The following is a 20,981-nucleotide window of genomic DNA, read 5'->3' as shown; positions in this document are numbered from 1 at the left end:
TTTTTTTGCTGCTATTATGATATTATTATTTTATTTATTTTATATTATTTATTAATATTTATTAATATTATATTAAATAGCTGCTATTTAGCTGCTATATGTTTTTAGCTGCTAAGTTTTTTTTAAGTAACAACAGATCTGATTCTGTAAGAAATATTTGATTGAGAAAGGTACAGTCTGTATTCTTTTTCTTAAAACTGCTTTAAAAGAGCCCAGATTTCTGCATTGATTTTTGAGTTCAAAATGATACTTCAGAACTTGTCATACTTTGTACCTGAAGTCCCAGGGAAATGAGAACGTACTACACAAAGCTGGGAGGCTAGACTGAGCTAAATTCTGTTCACATATACATCGGGAGTAATTTCACTGTTTAGCACAGAACTGTCTTGTGAATAATTGTCCACATTCTTTTCTTGGTAAGGTCAACGTACACCCAGAGCAGTTTCACTGAAGAGCTTTCTCATTCAGGTGAGCCCAGGCTGAAATCGAGGGATTTGACTGCACTTTTTAGTGTCTTCTTTTCAGCATAGATCTGAGATTCCAGAGCACCAAACCCATCAAGATTACATATAGATTAGCACAGTTTACAGCCCCAAATGACATCTTTGTGAACTGAAACCTTTTGTTAATTATTGCGTTCTTCTGAGGAGAAAGGCCCCCTTTTTTTCTTTTTTCTTTTTTTTTTTAGTTATTGTAGGGTTTTTTTATGAATTGCTTTTCCTTCTGAACTGTTTTTCACCCTTTCCTCCAGCTGTCTGTCCTTACCAGCTCTTGTATGCTTCTGTCTGATGTATTTTTTATCTGAAGAGGGGTAGGGGTTGTCTCACCTGATCTCGGTTGTCTGGAGGGTGGGTGTTGACCTGTGCTGTTTGCTGGGACTCCCAGTAGCTGGTGGGGAAGCTGCATTGCCTTCTGCCAGCACTGCTCCCTCTGGTCTCTGACAGATGCTCGGTTCCCTGGCTAAAATGGGGCCTGCAGAAAGAATCCCACCTTGAACAGTGGTCTGTAGTTGCTGTTGAACTACACAGTGCGTCTTTTTCCAAGGGAATCGTGGCCTCCTTTGGATGTCAGCTGTGCATATCCTAGTTTTACAGCAATCCAAGTAAAGAATGTGAGAAATGTAATTGTCAGGTACTGCGTTATTCACCTCTAGGTGCTGCTGCTTTTCTAAAAAATACCATCTTGTCCCAAAGATCTGCTTATTGAAAGATCCAGCATTACTTTTCCTCGGAACTCAGGAAGTGAAAAAGCAGGTCGATACAAAGGGAAGTATCTGTGTAGGGCTATCTATGGCCAGGAGTTGGTATTTGGAGGGGAAAAAAGGTATTTCTAAGATGAATAGGGCCAAGTTTGAGGTAAGCGTAATCTTTCCTGGGTTCAGTGAAGGTTCAAGAATTTCAGCAATACCAGGTTGAGATTGGGAAAAGTCTTAAATGCATCTCAGTGTCTGAAAACCATTGTTAACCTATTATTGCAGTAGGAAAAAAATCTTTCTTGGAGAGCCTGTTGTTTTAAACTCTATGATAATAATTAAAGGATAATGTTAAAGAGTCTTTTCGGTAGCTAGAACTTAACAAAATTATTATACATTTCTGCAAAAAGTGTGATTTATAATGCTGTTACACTGCTAGCATAGTCTTGTGGTTTATATTTTAATGTTCCTGAGAGAAAGAATATTCCTTGTCTTTGTCTCGAGTACATGGTACTAGACGACTCTCTCCCAGCCATCAGATATGCTATAGAAGACTAAAAGTGGCACTGGTAGAACTGGTTTCTGTTCCATCACAGAAATGCTCTGCCACTCTTGGAGCTGGGGTTTCTCTGTGTCATTTTCCCTGTTTGGTTTTGTCTGTTTGTTATTTGTTTTTGTTTGTTTTTAAGAAGTGCTTTCCAGCCTCTGGCAGTGGTGAGTCTTGGATCTCTGCCAGCTATTGAGCACTTCAGGATAGGGGGTACTGCAAAAACAATGTTTCTTTAGCTTTTTTCCTACAATGAACAGAAAGTCTAGCTTAGTACCACATTCCCAAGACAGGGAATGAACATTCACCTCCAGCTGCTGGGTCCCTGTCTCCACACCAGCCGTTAACCTTGTTCTTCAACTTCTGCATGAAGTTCAGCAGAAATGCCAAGTGCTGCAGAACGAAATGGCTTGTGTCCATCACTCTGAGGGGGGGCGGGGAAAGACTACAAAAACAAGGTCCTGACATCTTTCTGGAGAAAGTTTGTGATATAGCTGGAAAGGTCCTGCTGAGAAATTGTTGGGCTAGGAGCTCTACGTTAACACCCTGGGAAGTGGCAAACACAGTGTTGCCGCTAACAAGAGTCGGAACAGGTTTCCCTTTTTTTGTAGACTTGTGTTTTCATTGCTTTGCTTTGGTTTGGCTATCTGCAAGCTGGACATGACTATGCATACCTTAATTACCTAAAGGTACTGTCTGGAGTAGCTGCAAACGGTGAAGTATTACTTTATAAGTAACACTGGTGCTGGAAAACCCAGAAGTTCTCATTCAGAGGCTGTCTGACCTGACAGTGCCCTGTGCATAGCACCCACAGAGTCCGTATAAGACTGTCTAAATGCAAAGCGTTGCAGTGAAGTATTAAACCTTGATGACACATAATGTGTGAGAGAAGTGTCCATCCACTAAGCAGAAAAGAAAAGCAATTGACAATTATATTATAAAGACTTTCGGGCAAACTCAGTTTTCAAGTATAGTATTGATTTATTTAATAAGACTTTTAATTTAATAAAAAATTATCTGAATAAAGAGATAATAAGATTTTTATTTCAGCTTATGTGTGGCAGTAAAAATTCCACATTTAATTTTTCCCCCCCCAAGTGTGTGTGGTGCTTGCAGACATTACACTAGGTATCTAGTATAGATAAGCCATCTAGGTATAAAGATCTACTCTAATATCTCCTGACAGATGAGCAGGACCTATAAATAGATATATATATGCAGGACCTATATATATATATACACATGCACACATGATTCTTTGAAAAGCATAACCAAAAACTCTGCAGGCGTTCTTTGTAGTGCTTTACAAAGAAAAGAGATGTGGCTTCGTTTTCCCTTTGTCTCTTTGAAGATTCAGTATAAGCCCAACGTCTGCACTATGCACATGTCAAAGCCAGCTCTGACTGCTGCATCCCTGTTTCACCTGTTTCACCGGTGGGACGCACAGGGCAAACCTCGGCTTTGCTGCTGGAGCCAGAGGGTGCTTGGTGAGCAGGAGGTGGGTGCCACCCTAATGACAGGTGGGCCTTATCACATGTTCCAAAGTGGGCCTTCACCAAGGGAAGAGCTGTTTTGTAGCTTACCCTGCTTGGCAACTGAAATTTCTCCCTTGGGGTTAAAGCCTGAATCTGTGCGCTTAGGCTGGGTTGATAAACTTCAGCTGAGAAAGAAATCCTGAGGCCAAGGCAGAGTTTGTAAAGCCCACAGCTAGAATAAAAGCATATAAAATAGAATCTAAACATCCCATTACTCATCACATCCAACTGTGGTACTTCCAAAATGACCGCACAGATTTGAAAGAGCTTTCCAAAGGTCTGTGCAGAGGCAGCTTTGCCCAGGACAGCCCTGGGCTGGTGGCCCTGCCTCTGGCTCCCCAGCCAGGCTGGCACTCCTCGCAAGCTTCCAGCGCTTCTGGCTTCCTCAGGGTACAAAGAACACTTCATGGACAAACAAAAAAAAAAGCAGTGTTGCTAAGTAGAGACTAAACATTTGTGTATCGAGGGCACTGCACGCTAGCAACGGGGCTCCGTGCTGCCCTTTGCCTGGGTGTCGGTCCTGTGAGCTGTTTTGTCCCACTGGACCTGCTGTCCCACAGACACCTCCCAGGGCTGCCAGCACCCATCGGTCCACCGTGCTGGGGTGGCCTGGCAGGACTCACTCCTCCCAAGCTAGCCTGGCACTGCCCGCAGCTCCACCTGCTTGCCAGAGGCAGTGGGCTGCTAGTATGGTGCTTCAAAGACAAAGTTGCTGTCGTAGCATACCCATCAAGGTGTCCCAGCCCACTGGCAGGAGCTGTGTCCAGGAGCCGTGCATGCATGTAGTGGTGGCACTGGCCCTGCTCCCTGTGGAATGCTTCTGTCCCTAACAGTGTGCATGGGGCAGGGATGCTTCCCCTGTCCTTCCCTGTCCTCCAGAATGACAGGGTGATGCTCAGGCACGGTGTGCTCACGCTGCAGGGAGAGGGGAGCGCTCCCCATGCCAGGGCTGGTGGCATCAGGCAAAGCAGCCTAGCACTTGTCAGGGTGGGATGAGAGGAGGCAGTAACACGCTGTTCTGCTGGCACGGGGGGAAATGTTTCCAATCATAAGCATTTGCAGATGGCCTGTCTTAATTAGCTTTGACAAGTACCTAAGTTGCTGTAAGTTACACCACAAATGGGATCCTGAAGCTTTCATTTCTTGTCACTTAAATAAAGCTTTTTCCCTCCTCTTGGTACAGCATTTCCATTTTTCTTTCCATGTAAGGCTCTTGAGAAGAAACAAGATCTTTATGTAGCTGAGGAGCTATATTTTGATTAACTAAATGATTTATAATTAGGAGGTCACTGCTGCCAGTGCTATTCGTATGTTGCTTGAGAATTGCCTGCAGCAAATCAATGCAGGCAGAGCAGCCAGAGAGCATGCTGGTGTCTTCTCACAGCAGACACTTTTCAACCCTGAATTTCCTCCTTCCTCTGGTTCTGACTCAGACAAATTATCTTTATGGCCAGCGATTCTACAGGAGTTAGAGGGTTGTACTCCAAGGGCCTCCAGTGAAATACTTACCCGTGCGGTTATTTATGATCTGGTGTGTGGGTGTGGTGGTGCTGGTAGCCTCTTCAGAGCCTGGGATGAAACGTGCCTGAGACCAAGCTGAAAGCAAGTGTGCCTCTACCTTTGAAGGATGTGAAGCGGAAACCTTTCTCCACCTGGTAGAATCCACTCGGCCTGCTTGCCAAAAAGGTGGCTCTGGAGTGGGCTTGCTCGGGTGAGGTTAGAAGCAGGAGAGAGACAGCTGCTACGGGCCTCTGAGAAGATACAAATCTTGGTGGTTGTCTCCTCTGATGGAATTATGTTATAACAGGCACCTGGGATGCTCTGACCAGGAAGGAACTGAGCACATAACCCATCCCTGGCTAATCTCTGGCTATAGCAGAGGACCAAGAGAAGACTCTTTGTTCCCATTTTCTTGGTTTTCCCTTGGCTGACGTGGGTCTGGCAGTGCTGGGCAAACTCCCCTTTTGGCCAAAGCTGAGGAAATCCTCTTGAGCCAGCCTCTCTGTTGGAGATACAGGGAGCATAGTGGGTGCAAAGGAAGGGCACTAGGCAATAAACAAGGGATCACTTTTTTCCTCTGAGTACTTTCATCCAACTCTGTATTGCATTGGACTTGAGTATCAGCAAACGACCACCTGCTTGAGCCATGAGTAACCTATTTATTAAAAAACCAGATTCAAGCCACATAAACTCAGGAGATAAAAAATAAAAGTTACCTGTGGACTGCTATTTAACTGCCTTCGTAGACCTCAGCTTTTAGAGTTTTACATTTGTGTATTTCTTTTCTACCTTCCAACCATGACAAGCAGAACCGTTCTAGGAGCATAGAGCCTGAGAGACACCCATTATTACAGCAGATACCATGTCATAAAATCCCTTCCCTAAATTTACTAATTTTCTGCTATAAAACTAATTAGCTTACTAGCACCTACTGCTTCTGTTGAAAGACTGCTATAGAACACCATTTCTCTAATGGTCAGAAATGGGCTCTTAGCTTAAAATAGTTGATGACTTTTTTCACGCTATTTGTTCTTGCGCTGATATTGTCTTATAGCTTAAATGATTCTTCAGCCCTGCTGGTATTTTGGGCATATATTTATAAAGTGTAATCATATCCACCTCGGCCGTTCTTTTGCTAGGCTAACCCTCTTAAGCTATATTTGTCTCATGAGTAAAACTGACTCCCCATTCCCATCCTACTAGGTCTCTGCACCTGTTCTAGCTTGAGTTCAGCTTTCTTAGAGCTGTGGATGGCATTCTGCTTGCGATCCCACCAGGAGTAATACAGTACAAAAAACACCCCTTCCTGCCCACTGTGGTACTTCACTCCGTGCATCCCAGGATTTTTCTTCTCTGTGTCATGCCGGCAGCTCAGGGCCATTCCTCAGTCCTTTGGCTGCTCCCTTGCCTCTCCTTCCTTCTGCTTTGTACAGCTGATGAGATGCAAATTACAGCAAAATTTCTCTTGGCTGGTATATAACTGCTTGGCTTTGTTCTATTAGATCTCCATTGCCTTATCATGAGAAATGAAACCCTGCGATTCTCATGAGTCTATGTAATTTGAGAAGCTAGAACTTTTAGGGAAACATTAGAAATTATGTGACTGTAAGAAGAAATAATCATATTCAGCATTCATTTTTCAAAGATACGTTTCATGATGTGATGCAGTTGGCTCTAATCAACACCGATGGATCAAGGTGTTGCTGTTACACCAAAAAAAATAGTAAAGATGTTTTTACTGTTATGCTGCCAGCTTTCATGATTTCAACTGGTGTTTTTCCCTCACTCCTAGAATTGTTATTACACAGTTACATTTTCTGACCTTTACTCAAATAGACATTTCTAGTCTCAGAGCTGTATCTGGAAAGAAGTATGTTTTATACCCCAAATCCAGAGAACAATTCCTATGAAGTTAAAAGGAACAGGTTAGAAAAAACAACAACAACAAAAAAGCAGATTTAAATCCTAAACTAATGAATTTGCAGGACATGTATCAATATTGCTGAGGTTTTCTGAGTGTTCAGAGTCCTCAGTACTATCAAAAGCATGTGAAGTAGTGTGATTTGAAGCAAAAATCCTGGTTTTCTACACACTTAATCAAGAGTTTCTTTATGGAGAGACATCAAGCTACACGTGGTAGTGCTGTTGTGCCACAGCTGGCCATCTTGCATCAAAATGTCTTACACTGAGTGCTCAGGTACACTGTTCTTACCCTCTTGAAATGGCACAAAGAAGGAAGATGATAATAGTAAACCAGCTGTGGAAAGCAGGGAATATTTAAAATTGCTGGGGTGAATTTATTGCCAATGAGGAATGAATAACGAGGCTGAACTTCATAGCGCATGCTCATACCATGGGTCATGAGAAAGCCAGGTACAGGCTGGCCCCTGCCTTTGCCAATTCCTAGTTCTGTGTCACGCATAAAAAGTTGCAGCTGGTGAGAAGGGTTGGATGTGCCAACTGTGGGCTTCAGTAGCATTCACTAATGACTTTAAGTCAAGGTTTGAAGGCATTGTTTTCAAAGGCGGTATGTTTAGACTATATTGAGCCCTAGTGGTAGCTGTTCTGGATGATGTATATCCCAAATGTAGGGATTTCTCTAAAGAAATCAAAGCCCACATTGATGACCAGGAAGGAAAACTCAGTGTAAATCTTTACTGCCCATCCTTCTCACTCTATGTAACAGCGAACTCCCTTCTGAACAGAAGAATGGAGTTTTCTTGCAAAGGAAGACTTCTGCTTGGGATTGTTTCTTCTCTTCTCTTCAGTACAAGGTTTCCTGGACAAGCTGAGAGAATACAGTGAATGGAAGGGCAAGAAAGCATTATGGATGGCTGCTTTAAAGCTGGAAAAAACATTTTTCAAGCACATTTTGAACATTTATTTTGAAATATTGTCAAAAGCATGAATTTTTAAGTGTTAGGAATTGCTTTTGTTTTGCTTCCCGTGCTTCGCAATTTTTTCTTTCTTTCCTTTTTGGCACTCACTTATTTTGCCACAGGAACCCGGAGAGAGAGAGAAAACAGATTAAAAGTGAGAGAAGCCAGAGGAAGGCAGTTTAAAGGAAACTGAAAACACTGCAAAAACTTTGCATAGAGCTTTCATTTTCAGACACACAGAAAATAAACTGAAAAAAAATTGGTTAGATTAAACAGGTCTACATTTGGATTTTCTCTACACAGAGGTTTTATCTGACTAAACCTCCAGTCCTATGAAGATTTTATTGCCTGTTTAGCTTAATACACAGAAACATTTATTATTGCCAGGGTAGATTAGAAACCATGTTCAAAGGGCTTCTGTGAATCTTCTAACAGCTCTGAGATCTAACAATAAGGACCTTAAGGCCAGAAGAACCCACTTCTTGTGGTGGCTGGAAAACAGGACAATATTACAGTCTGGCTTTGGATGAATGACTGAGGAGATGACAACCAAGGCCTGTTGCTGAATAAGTATAAACATTCACACCCAAGGGTTTGCTTTATTTTTCAAGGAGGGCTTAGGGAGCTTGTGAGTATGTTTGCTTCCTGAAGATTATGTTTGATTATGTCAGTTTAGGACAATACAGTTGTTTCTAGTTGACAATGAACGAGATACAACTATATTCTGGTCTGAGGCTGGGATAGATTTTGGGTTTGGCATTATTTGCCCACCTAAAGGCACAGAAGTAACAGCATCTATTTTTTTTTTTTTTCTTTATTGCTGCCTTTCATACCAAGGTAATAATCTTGCTTAGCTTAATAATAATTTAAAAATTATTTTTAATTAGAAAATATTTCCTGCTAAGGAAATAAAATCAACCAAACTTTAGCCTACAGAATGGGCAAGGGAGCAGGCTTGTAAAATAACCTGCTCCAGGAGCTGGTTGGTTTGTGTCCGTTGGGTGATGCAAAAAGCCAAGGTGGAGAAGGAACCTGGTTTGATGCCTGGCAGCTGCTGTCCAGCTGATGTAATTCAGTAATAGCCAGTGACAGGCAGAAACTATAGACGATACAAATGATAATTCCTTGGGGAGCTCCAGACATAAATAATTCATCAAAATGAATTTTATAGTAGGGGTCAAAAGAAATTGAAGAAAGCCTGAATGTTAACTCTCTAAGGGAGGAACTGACAGACTGCTTTTGTACAAACTATGCGGGGTGGGGTGGGGGTGGAAAGGGGTGGGATACAGGAAAATTAAATGTAGATTAAGAATATAACATTGTTCCAATTAGCCGGAACCATAGTAAGAGACACAAAAGATAAAAAAAAAGGAGGGATGATTAAAGAAATGTCAGTAACTGAAACTGGTGCTGAATAACAGTGCTAGAGACCTGCTGGGTAATGGCATCAGCAGAGTGAGTTGTCACCGGCCCATGCTGTTGCACAATGTATATATCATAGAGTCACACAGAAGACTGTTTTCTTAATAATCAGCTCAGTAACTTACATGTAATTAGGAGCTGATTCATCTCCCCCAAATATGTTATGTCTCTGAGTAAGGAAATGCTGTCTGCCTGTGTGGGAAGGATGGAAGTGCCAGTGTGGGACATTGCTGTGGCTCCCACAGGTGACATCTGCAAGGGACTAACCCACAGGGTGGCTGAAGCCATTCCCTGCTGCCTGTGCCATGGACTAAATTGCGCTGCATTGCCTGGTGCCTTTCTGGGGCTGCATCCCAATGTGAGGGGCTTTGGGTTTCCCACAGCACAGCTTCTACCTCCAAAAATGCCCTTGGAGGCTGGTTTTCTAGGAGGAGGAAAGCCGTCATGCCCCATGCAGCTCAGAGTTCCCCAAGGAAAAACAGCAATGCCTCAGCTGAGCAAATGTAAAGTCTCTTTCTTTGGGACTGCTTTTAAAAACATTTCTTGGTGAAGCTCTTTCTGAGCTTGCTTAGCACAAGGTGACTATTTTTCCACATACCAGGCAACTGTTTGTATTTGGGGTTTACGTTTGCCTTAGTTTGTGAACTCTGACTCGTCAGCTAACTTCATCTGGACCAGAGGGGTGTTTTTGTCATATTTGAAGAAATGCTGGCTTAGGTATAAGTTGTTATAAGCCTGTGAAAATGACATGTTGCTTATGTGCAGTGCAAAATTTTCCACCCAGGCTCATATTTTCAAAAAAGGCCTCTAATTTTGGGTATCCAAATTTAGTCACTTGGAGGCTGACATGCAGAGATATTGCCTGCCCCTGAGTCTGAGCATGTACACTTTATGGTCCCCAGAATAACTTCTCCAGGCTGGTCTGCTTCGTTGCAGAGAGCAGCCCTTGTTTTGTGCTATTCTGGATTCGCATTTTGTCACTGTCTAAGAACTGCTGGGTCTCACATATAAAATGTTTTCCACATCGTTCCCTAAATGTGGGAAACTTTCTTTTCCAGGGACTTCGATATTGCCTTAGATCAAAGGTCTCCTTCCTATCCAGACCCAGCGGGAAAAAAAATAAAAAGAAAAAAAATTAAGACTTTATTTTCCTGTATAATCATTTGCAGACTGCAGCAATGAGAATAAAAGGAGAGACACTTAAATCACCTCAATTAATTTAAAGCAAAAAAAATGTGGGAGAAGGATCATCCCTTGTTACAGAAATCCAGGAGGCTGGAAGGTACCTCACTGTACATGATGCCATCTGAAAAAAAAATCAGTTTGGTACCTCTTACTCCTGTTGAGTAACCCAGAGAAAATTTTCTTTGAACACAATGGGGTGAGGGGAATCAGAAAATAAAACATTCAAAATGTTAAAAATTTTTGTGTGCTAACCTGGTGAAAGGCAGGGTTTGCTGCTTTCTCACTTTGTTTTCCCTTGGCCTGCTTGCACCTTTTCACATGGAGGCATTTCTCATTTTCTGATCAGATAACAAGTTAAAGTGCTTTGTTCTCTGTTATACGCAGAGGTTTTGCTGTGATTTAGGGAAAAAGGATGTGCATGTGGTAATGAAGTACCAGTTTCCAAAAATAAATGGAAGGATACCCTGGTGAATTGTGCTGATTGCAGGATTAATCCTCTCTCTTATTACTGAATACGTGCCAGGTGCAGGTAGTGTTGAAGGAGGCTGAAAAAACACAAGGGACTCTGTAGGTTTGGTGGGTTTTTTTCCTTTAAGACAAAAAAAAAGAAAAGCTGGCTTCTACTGTCAGTTATACTGAAATTGCCAGAGCTGGATGAGAAGGAATGACATGATAAATACATGCCCTGTGGCACATAATAGGACGCGCCCTTGGCTGGATGCTGGTGTCTGTCCAGGCTGATGCTACGGTGGGAACAACCAAGCGACCCCTTTTACTCTGTGTGCTTCAGAACCACTCCTTTTAATCCACTAGGTGAAGTGTGCACCACTTCCGTGGTGATATAACCTAGAAAATAAGGAAGGAGGAAAAGCTGCTGCACCATTTTTCAGAGAGCAAGAGGAGGCTGAGCCCTGTGCGAGGGATGCCAGCCGTTGCCAAAGAAGAGCATGTTTTCTTGACTGAGCAAGTAGCGGAGTCTGAGAAGCAGAGTGCTTACACAAGGCCGCTTGCTGGGAACATACCAGTGAGCTCTTCTCACGTTTTCTTGTGCAACAAACCCGGCATTGATTGACAGTTTTGCAGATGTACATGAGGATAAAGAATGGAAACTTTCAGCTCTCGTACCACAAGGCAGCACAGTGCCAGCTTTTGCCCATCTCCTGTGATGCCCAGCTGTGGCTGTTGCTGTCTGCCCCCATTAATTCTCTCTCCTTTTGAAGAGCAAGGGGTGAGGTTAGAAATCACAGTGTGGCCCTGATGGAGCAAGGGGCGGTGGCAGGACCCCGCAGTGTATGGGGCAGGGGCCAAGGTCCCCCCCAGCTGCTGCCATTGCCATAAGACTGAAGACAGCTTGCACAGGTCTCCTGCTGTTTGGCTCGGCCAGCGAGCCCTCGGGCTAGCAGGCACTGAACCATTGCTTGTAAATGCCCTGAACCAAAACAAGCAGAAAAGAGCCAGGAGCGGGAGTCAGAGGAGGAAAAGGGGTTTCCTTTCTGTGAGGTCTTGAATGAGCAACAGCAGGTGGAGAGATGCTCCTGTGGTCGGTGTGAGGCAGGTGTCCTCCCACCAGGACGCCCCACCACATGCACAGGGGGTCCCAGAAGACATGGGCTGTGTCCAGTCCACAGTAGAAACCCCCAAATGCTTATAACCCAAGTGTAGGACTCCCAGCAGCAGTAGGTTACTGCTGGACCATGGCTCTTGCTAACATGGACTGTTCCACCCACAAAATCATAAAAGAGTGAGATAACAAGTATTTTTCTCAGTTTGCCTCTCCATCCCTGGACATCCTTTCCTTTCCTGCCCTCATAGTGGAAAAATATAGTGCTGCTTTTCCTTTTCACAGCCAGACACATGGATGTGTACCAGCACTCCCTAGCTGCAGCATATGATACATCTTACGTTTTTATTTATGTCTCCCTTGCTGCCAGCTGCCCGACCTTCGGTGTTGGCACAGAGATGGCAGCAGGTCCCACTGGCCTCTCTGGAGGTCCCATAGCATTACCCACATGAAACGCCTTTGAAGTGAGCGCTTTGGTCCAGAGTCCCAGTACAAGAGCACCCACCAAAAACCTGACACTCCCACCGAATAAAATGCTGGCAGTGCTCTGCTCTCACTGCCAGGGTAGTTAAACAAACCCTTTCCCTGTGTGGGGTTTAAACAAGCTGTCTACTTGCTGAGGATATCTGGACATTACTAGAGGGCAATTTTGCTCATCTAATTCTCCAGAGAGAGATACTAGTTCCATATGTTGGAGCTAAAAAGGAGCGTTCGTTTTGATTTCTGTGCACCAAGACCACAACCGCCACTCTACGAAGTGTTAAGTGCTTCGATCATTTTTGTGGGTGTTGCTTTTCCCCATGCATTTGTCAAGTTTGATTAACATTAATTTCCATTATTTCCTCTGAAACAGAGGATTAACCTGTAGGAAATTTTTATAGCTAGACTTCACTCCAAGGATAGGGTGCCTGCTTCTTTAGGTATGAATGTGTTGGCGACGTGAGACACAATGATGCGGTTGCATGAATTGCTCTCCGTAAAGGTCATCTAACCCTGTACTCTCTGTATTGATCCTGGGAGTGACAAATTCCATCTGAGGAAGGCAGCACTTTGAGATATTAAAGTGCAATTTATGGATTCGTTTACTGGGGTTCCAGAATTGATTTTCTTAAATGTTATGGAGCATATCTGATGCAAATCCCCTGGGATTTGGAATACAGTAAAATATCATCAATTTCTAGTTCCCTTTGTAATCATTTAATGAAGGCAGAATGTCCTTTGTTAAATGGGCCCTTTCATCCTCTGGGTGAATTAGGTGCAATTATAATTAAACTTTTGTTTAGAATTGGAACTAAATTAAAATCATATAAATAACTGAATCTTCAGGATTGCTATTCCTAGTTAATAAGGTAATGTCTCTTGCTGGAATAGACTTTTTAGGATGCATTAATAACTCCCTATTTCTATCACATATTTATCTAAGGCAATACATTATATTTCAAATGATTAACAGAAGACTCCCATAAGGAAGGATATAATAGAGTACTCTGTTAGATATTGAGTAGTTTTAACTGGACTGCAGATTCTCTCAGTGCCTCCTGCTGCTGCTGCTGAAAGATGATACAAGAAAATCTGCATTGCAATGTGGTGCAACATTTTATCTGAAACTGGGTGAGGTTCTTGGAGTGCCATGCAGAATGCTAGATCACTGGTTTGGGTGACCTGAATACGCGCACGCCTCCCCCCAGATAGCATCATTTCATTACTTTTTATTTTCACCCCCAGGGCTAGTTTGATATGTACTTCAGAGGTTTTGCACGTCATTCTGCAAAGCAATCAATGCCTAGGGTTTAGGAATCTGATTGTGTTTCAGAGTAATACAAGCATTACTCTTGTATCTTATACTGAACCTTTTGTAGATATTTAGCTTTATATCAGAGTTCCCCACAGATACCATGCTCAGCATGTGCTTATTTTCAACGTGGAATACAAGCACTTCATGTGAAGCTACAGCTATGGAACATCCAACTACTCTTACCTACTTCTTCATCTCTGTAGTACTGCCACCAGCTTTGGAGTCCACGGTGTTCACTGTCCCAGGGTGACAGACAGCACAAGAGCTTGGATAGGCTCCACTTACTTGCCTTCAGCTTCCCTGAGTCCTGCCAAACCCAGCTGGGTGACCTGATTGTGGGTCACCCCAAGTGACTTTGGCTTCTCTAATGTAAGTACATACCAGCCTGTATGAAAAAGAGGGGGAGATGTAAAACAACAGCAGAAGTCATGAAAATAATCATCACTAGGACGTAACAATGGAAAGTGAATATAATCTTCTCTTAGGAGATGATAAGAAAAAGGAAAGCAAAACTATGGAAGGTATTAACCACTTTTTAAAAGTGTTCTGATGATAAAGCTAGCACAAAAAAACTTCATATGGAATGTAATTCTCCGCTGGCAAGCAGCAACTTTGGACACCGTTCAATCATTCTGATATCTAGCTGCTCATTACTATCATATGTAAAAGACAGCACAATTGAATGTTGAACACTTTACATAACTACACTTTTGCAATCTGCCTCAATATTTTTGCATCAGAAGTGTTTTAAAATGCTAGATAGTCGACACCAATAAAACAATAGCCCTCTCTGATTTACTGAAATGTATAGAAGTATAGAATTTTCATGCCAGAATATATCTGACAAAGTTGTTTTTCACCAAGCTCAGGCCCTCTTATAGGTAGGTATACTGTTGACCAGTACAACATGAATCCAATGTCAATAACAACAAACCCAAGAAAACCAAGATCTGATGACTGTCTGTTGCAGTGAATTCCTACTTAAGCTCAGGACATCTTACTTTCTGAAGATACTAAATGGAAACAAACTTCTAGGAGTGACACAAAATTAAGTTAATTTTCTTAATTTATCAAACCAATTTTGAATAAGTTAACTGCAAATCTGCTTCATTGGTTGATATAATTTAAGATCGGTATAAATTAATGAATATATTAATAGTGAATAATGAGTGGAATTGGAGCAGTACATGAGACAGTGGCACAGAGCAACTTTTGTTTTTAAGACTTCTTAATTGCAGAAGAAAAAAATATACTCTCACCCTTTGAGAACTGCAATCATTGTAGCAACTGAGCTGAATCTTTTGAGGATGGTAAGTGCAGTAAAACAATGTTGTGGCTTGCTTTAATTGCTCAGATCAAGTCCCCGTTAGCTTTCTGGCACAGATCTGCTGGAATGGATTTCATCATCTAGGGGCTGTTCATGCTGGTTTTTGTAATCAAGTAATTTAGTAACTGTAACTCTGTGAGTCCTGTATATAATTTCATGTGTGCTGTTACAACACTTGCATTGCTGATCCTTAACTTTGGAGGTGGGAAGTATTGGTCATGAGGATGGGAGAAAAATGGGCAGTGAGCATAAAAAAACCCACTCTTTGGCCAAAACCGAGTAGCATTTTGTAGCTCTTTCTGCACAGATGTTCCTCCGTGACTATAAGTTGTCATGCTTCTGTGCAGAGGTCTGAATCAATTAATTATGTTTTTTTTTAAAGTAAAATGACATCTTTAAAAAGAAATCCTAACCCTCCTTTCAGTCTCACTAACTGTATACAGTACAGGCTTTGTATTGAAGGTGCAGGATGTCTCTGTGCTGCTTGCCCTTTGCAAACAGGAACAGAAGTCATGTCAAGATGTACGTGGGCTTTTAAAAAATCATACTATGTTTTCCTCTCATATGAAACATTCCCATCCCCTCACCCCCTACCTCCCTTTACCGTGGAAAATGGAAAAAATCAGTGACTGTTTTGTATTCCTTTAGCTCTTCTCCAAACAAAATAGTTCACAATGCTGATTTTTCCAGAGGTAACCACATTTTGGCAGAATTTGTGCTTGGGCAGATTTTGTGACAAGCAGGCACCTCAGAGTGACAGTGGGAGGTGTACTCCCTGGTTTGGTGGGTGGCTTGTTAAATCTCCTCTCACATGGAGTCTCATATTACCATCCCAAAGGTGATAACTAAAGTAATTTCCTCCTTTTGGGACCCTCTCCTTCCTATCCCCTTTTTTAATAAGAGGCAGTGACTTACATGATGAATGCAACATTGAAGGCACTGTCCCATCAACATTCACACTCTGTAACAGCATACTTCTAAAAATGATAATTCTTGATTCTCCCACCTGGCATAACTTGTGTTTGTTTTACCACAGATGCATGGAGCTGATGATTTTTATTCAGCCATTCCCAGTGTATTCAGATCTTGTCTCTGAGATATTAAAAGCAAGATGAAACATTAAAATCCATACAAAACTGAACTTGGTTTGGAAAGAACAGTACAAAAGCTTCAATGCAGCTGAGAACTCTGCATTTCTGCTGTGTTACTGTGTCCTGCACCTACTTATTCAAGGCATAGTACCCTTCCCCTGTCTCTCCAGAAACATGGGGTGCAGTGGTGCGCTCCATGTGCCCTGGCCTCTGATGGGAAGAAGGGAAGGAGGCTGCCACTCTGCCTCCCCCCTCAACCCACTGCCCCCATCCCCACACTCAGCTGCTCTACAGCCCACCCTCCATGGGGTGCTGGTTGAGCTGCTCGATGCAGATTTGGCATCATTCATGGTGCATCTTCCAGGCTCTGACTCATCCTTCTGGTTCTCTGGGGCTATGCAGCTGACCAAGGGGAAACCTGCCTGCATGGATTCTGACAACAGCCATGCCTGTTTAAGAAATCTATATAAAAATGCCAAAATTCACTCTATCTGACATCATTCAAGCTTTCAGGAGAAAACAGCTCTCTAGGATCTTCTCCTCACGTAACTACCTTTGGGCTGGACAGTGTTCTCTAATGCTGGGCCTATCAAAAGGAGCACAGGAAAGCCCCAATATCCCCAAGCTGTCTACTTTAAGCCTGGGTAATTTTATCACGAGTCTTTAAGAAATTATAGAAGGATTACAGAATCACAGAATAATTTAGGCTGGATGAGACCTCGGGAGATCATCTGAGCCAATCCCCTGCTCAGAGCTGGGCTAACTTACATCATGTGGCTCAGGGCTGTGTTTGGTTGGCTTTTGAATATCTTCGAGGATGAAAACTCCACAGCCTCTCTGGACACCTGGTCCAGTGTTTGTTATCCTAGTGGTGATGGGTTTTTTCCTAATGTCTAATTGAAATTTCTTTTGTTGCAACTCATGTCCACTGTCTGGATAAACTTGCTGGATGAAAACCTTCATGCAGTGTGACATCAGGCTCCATTTGCTGTGTCTGTATGGGTGAAATTGGAAGTTCTTTAACTGTAGGGCTACTTGGACTATTTGAAATCAGTTGTTGGTCTCAGTCCAGTAATGGCACCTGTGTCACAGAGCTGCCAAGGTCGTTTGAACAGCTTGTAACCTTTCTAGCAGACTGAGCAAAGAAGATAAGGACTAAAAGGACAGACAAAACCATCCCCTTCATGCCCAATAGAGCTCTTTCTAGGCAGACCTAAGGGAAACTTGCCAGCAGCCACCAGTGCTTTGCTGGTGTCTACCCTGAGTTTCATCCCTTGCTAAGGAGAGGGGTGCCTTTTGCCAGTGCAGTCATCACAGCACCTTCTGTGAACACCAGAGGCTGGCCCTCGGCACTCACCGAGCTCCAGCGACTGCTGCCAAAGTGGTGCTTTGCGACATGACCCGTTCTCCCAGCCCATCTGTCTCCTCCATCTTGCCCAACACTAGCCCTTAAGCTAGTACGGGGTTGGCAATACGCTCCCCATCCCATCACATACACCTCTGTGCAGTGAAGAGAACAGAACGGTTGCAGTCCTGGTGTGAAACCCATCTACCCACCAGCCCACCTTCTGCAAAGCATGGGTATTCTCGTTTGCTGTTCTGAGGAGTGCCAGGAATAACACAACATCGTATCCTGGCCCTAACTATTGCACACACTTCATCTCGCAGATTGCTGCAGGGTGGACCTGCCTTCTTGGACCAAATTTTATCTTGATATTTTCCCCCTAACCATCTGGACAAATGGGGTTCCTACAGACTCCCCTGCAACAGCTATCACTGCAGAGTCTGCAGTCCAACCGTGTTCAACTCTAGTCATAATTTATTTTTATTTTGCCATGGCAGAGTTGGTTATCATTTCTTTGGCTTTTAACTTCCTTGTTCTTTGTCTTGATGACAAGAGATCCTGCAGTGATGCAGAACAGGAAGCACAAGGGATGGAACACCCTATTAGTAGTAGCATAGTACTACAAAATAAAAAAAAAAATAAATCTGTAGGAAATATTCAGGGGATTTGAGAAGGTAGGTAGTGTGCCAATAGCCACTGCAGTACACCAGACACATGGGGACATCGTTGGCTGGGTAAATGTTCAGTGCCCATACAGAAAAAAGTAAATCCAGCAGAGATAACCTTCTTATCCAGAATAAACTGTAACTGACCAGAGAGGTTTCCATCTGTCCATCTATAAAACTCTCACCCATAAGGCCCTGACCCTGGACAGTTGCCTAGGGCAAGCTCAGCACAGGCTTTTTGTAGTGAAGGTGCAGGATGTTTCACTGCTGCTTGCCTTTGGCAGAAGGGTGTCCCATCTTTCCCAAAACTGCTGATTCCAGCATGAAAAGTGGTCTTTCTAGGTTGCCTGGAGACACTTTCCCACCTCTGGATTTATCTAAAAACCTTTCTAGGAAGAGACACCCTTGGGGTCTAATACCATTTGATTTCTGTTCATCTCTGAGGACTGAGACAGAGACACAGACAGAAAGTGTCCTTGATTTCAGGCATTCCTGTCATAGACCCATCTGTGAAGGCCAGAGCAAGACTCTGCTGCTGCCTTGTCAACCTTCAACACACAAAAATGATCAGAGCAATTTTTTTGTCGGTAAGAAGTACCTTCCTGGGGGCGGGGGAATTTTCTCCCCTTACTCAGTGTAGTGTTTTCTGACAACAGAGAGGGCATATGGTTGGAGTTAGGCTTTCTCAAGTCTGTTTTTGAGTGTTTTTCATGAGGAAAACCCCTTCTCTGACAGGTAAATATATGGCTGCCAGAGTTGTTTTCTAGTTCTTTACTTTAGCTAATGCTTTTCCATCTCTTCCTTCTCCCACCCTCTGTGTACTTAAAGTTCCAGTGTCCAGTCTAAAACTTAACCAAGTCTAAAACAGAGAACAAAACCTGTATGTTAATCACCAGCAGAGATGGACATTCCTCAGGGCAACAAGGGCTCGAGAAAGTCAGAGCACTGTTTTCACTGAAACACTTCTTGTATTAGGGAAGGGAAGAAAAACATGACGGTTGCCCATGTCTTGGCGGGGATTTTTAGCTAAGGTCTCCTGCATGCCTCTGAAACACTGAAGAGCATTCTGGACATCTTGGCCGTGCTGCCAGACCTTGGCTCCCGCATAACTGCTCTGACTTCCAGCATACTTGGAGCATACGCTGACTTCAAGGGTGTTTGTAGGTTGAAAATCCAGCTGCGCTTCTGAAGCTTAAACACAGATTCGGGAATCCAGCTTAAGCTTTGATTTTTTTGGAAAAGTATGCCTTCAGTCAACAAAGCGATACAGGACTTGGCCTGGCTTTCCTTCAAAAGCCAGGAGCGCATTATAAAACTCACACAGTCTCTGTTCTGCTGTGAGCCTGCCTTCGGAAGACTGTGGCTTTCTCAGATAAATGGAGCCTTATCTAATTAGCTATTTATATATCAGCAGTCCCCATAGAGCGCTCAACACTGCAAAATTATATCATAGGTGTAAGGAGGAAATTAAGCTTCACGCTTTGAAATGGAAGAAGGCATTAACAATTCTGGCAATAACTTGTTTATTGCTGCGTCCCCTCACGTAGGCTCTCTTTGTGATCTTGTTTGACCCCTGGGCTGAGCTCTGGAAAGTAAGTGCAAAAGACCCAACTCTGCATTTTATTAGAGGCTGATACCTCCCAGCTACTCACTGGACCTCTCATCCCTCTCAGGGTGGAGATGCAGCCCAGCTCAGCGCGGAGCAGTCCTGAGCCAGCAAGGAGCCAGGGAGAGAGGAGCTAGAGCCCTTCCACAGCTGCTGCAGCCTGCCTGATTGTCTGCTGCACGTTTGATTGAGTTCACCAAAAACCTCTGCAAGCTACTCATTTGAGATGGCAGTCTAAAGGGTGAAGACTCTTTGTCCTGTTTGCAATCCAGCCTGCCACTTAAGCATTTCCCCCGCTTTCTTTAGTCGTCAGAATTAAATTGATATCTCTTTATCACTTTACAGACAAATGCTTTGATAGGTGAGCGCTCAGCAGCCATGGGGATGAATACAGAATGCAGTAAATATCCCGACAGAGAGATGATATTTTAAAAATATGGGATTGTGCTTGTAATACAGAAGAGGAGGTGAATTTCTGGTTGTTGGTTTTGGCAGAGGTGGATCTCTTCTCTTCAAATTATTATCTTCTGTGCTGAATGAGTACTGACATTAGATAGCCAAGCTGCATAACACATAGAGGTTATTAGTATTCAGTAAATAGATACGCTTGCAGCTCTCCAGCCCTGGAAATCTGCAGTGAAACTATTCCCCCAGGCTGAAGGAGGCTCCAGCTGCTGCGCTGACAGCAAGAGCCAGAGGTGAGGTCAAGGTATTGCTTAGGGCCAGCCTGCTCCCTGCAATGACGAAGACTTCTCCAGGGGACACAACAGCCTTTGCCCCTGAAAAGGCTCCTTGCCAGCAGCCGGAAAGAATCACGGTCCCTGCTCTCAGACGAGTATACGTTCCCTCTGTATTTCCACAAGGGATCTGGGTATCCACAGACAGTAGCAAGGAAAGCAAGAAGCTGGCAGTTTGTTAGAGCCACCCTGCAATGTTGCAGGAAAATGAAAAGATTTTGCAGAAATGTGTCAGCAACCCTCTGGCAAAACACAGTCAGAAACCTGGCTGCCTTGCTGCCAGGCTGCCTCAGATCTCCTAGGATCCTGTGTTTTGAAAGAAAGAGGAAACCAAATTGAATTAAAAAAAAAATAATTGACAAACCATTTTTTGTAAATCTAATGAAACACCTCAGTGCATACATTAATTGGCTAATGCCGACACAAACACACCTGGAGAATGCTGATACTGGGATGTCTGTAAATCTTGCTCAAACCAGTGGCATGTGCATCCTGCTGTACTGCTTCTACAGCAGACCCTGAGATGAAAGCCTTTGCCCTTCCTCTCCCTCATTAGCTTTCTGAAGGGTGATAACGAGGGAAATTCAACACCCA

The sequence above is a fragment of the Falco biarmicus genome, chromosome 5 (genome assembly GCF_023638135.1).
Source record: "Falco biarmicus isolate bFalBia1 chromosome 5, bFalBia1.pri, whole genome shotgun sequence".
Taxonomy (NCBI): Eukaryota; Metazoa; Chordata; class Aves; order Falconiformes; family Falconidae; genus Falco; species Falco biarmicus.
Note: the sequence above shows the minus strand (reverse complement) of the source record.